At 38.9% G+C, this 1447-nt stretch overlaps 1 long non-coding RNA gene across 1 annotated transcript in view; it reads right to left on the reverse strand.

Moving 5' to 3' along the window:
• LOC111086793 overlaps positions 1-1447 on the reverse strand; it is a 24718-nt gene that overhangs the window by 4850 nt on the left and 18421 nt on the right. The window lies entirely within an intron of this gene.

Below are 1447 nucleotides of genomic sequence, written 5' to 3' on the forward strand. Positions count from 1 at the left end.
CCCTCTAGTCTTACACTGTTAAAGTAGGGACGGCTAGCGCAGTTAGGCCTCGTGTAGCTTTGCGCGAAATTCAAAAAACAAACAAAAACAAAACAATCACCCAGACTTTAAGCCAGCTCACCCAGATTTTGAGCTACTGACCAGAAGGAGGTCAGTCGTTCAGCGGGACTCGCTGCCATGTACAGGGGGTTTGTCCCTCTTTTAATTGAATATCACTATTATAATGCGCTCACATCATTTGTTTTGTTTGTTTTTTAAATTTTGCGCAAAGCTATTCGAGGGACATCTGCACTAGCCATTCCAATTTGAAGTGATAGACTAGAGGGAAGGCAGCTAGTCAACATCACCCGCTACCAACTGTTGGGCTACTCTTACCAACGAATAATGGGAGTGACCGTCACAATATTAACGCTTCCACGGGTAAAAGGGCGAACATGTTTTTGGGATTGGATTGGAACCCACGACCCTCAGATTGCGACTGGAGTGCCCTATATATATGTGTGTGTGTAAATAACAAAACGTATATGAATTTGTATTGCAGTTGGATCTTATTTATTCTGCACACATAAATAATGTATTCCTCACTTAGTTACTTAGTATCGGTTTGAAATATCGAATTTTCTTCGAAACAAGATGCGATGAGATTATAAAATGCGTTAAAAGGTTAAAAACATTTACGTTTTGAAACTATCTCAAGAAGTTTAGCTGAAAACAAACGAAACAGAGCTGGTGTGTTATTTCAAAGCAATACTAGAAGAAAAATACCATTCATATAGAAAGTTATAGTTTAGCTGTGTTGCATTGGCGCCAAGATGTTTTATTGTGTTAACGTCGGCAAGTAAATTCTGAATGACTTTAACTTATATTTAATAATAATAATAATAGTAATAAAAATAATAATAAAGAGGAACTTTCTCAGCTGATGAAAATGGGTGGACTTCAGTGATTCGTGCATTCTCTCAAAATTAAAATTCTTCACTTAGTCTATAACATTGATTGCCGTCATATTTTTCACAGAATGTAGTTCTCACGGTGCTAGTACTTACTTCGAGAATTTTCCTTATCCAGGCACTTTCCCATACCGGATATCAGAAAAGAAATAGTGGTAAAAGTATAAATACGTATTTTGACAACACAAAGTAGACTGTCAAACTACATGACGGGCAATTAATCAGGAGGTCTAAGGTTCGAACCGCGAAAGGCCGTTGAACACTTTCAGCTGAGGGGGGCCCCAGTGGCACAGAGGTATGTCTGCTGACTTATAACGCTAGAATCCGGGTTTTGATACCCGTGGTGGCAGAGCACAAATAACCCATTATGTAACTTTGTACTTAATTTCAAACAAACAAACAATCGGCTATGGGGACGTTATTACTGTAGCAATCAATCTCGTTATTTGGTTAGGAATAGCCACGTAGGGGGGTGAGTGCTGCTCACTGTTTGTTAG

This window comes from Limulus polyphemus, unplaced genomic scaffold, assembly GCF_000517525.1.
Source record: "Limulus polyphemus unplaced genomic scaffold, Limulus_polyphemus-2.1.2 Scaffold1434, whole genome shotgun sequence".
Classification (NCBI taxonomy): Eukaryota; Metazoa; Arthropoda; class Merostomata; order Xiphosura; family Limulidae; genus Limulus; species Limulus polyphemus.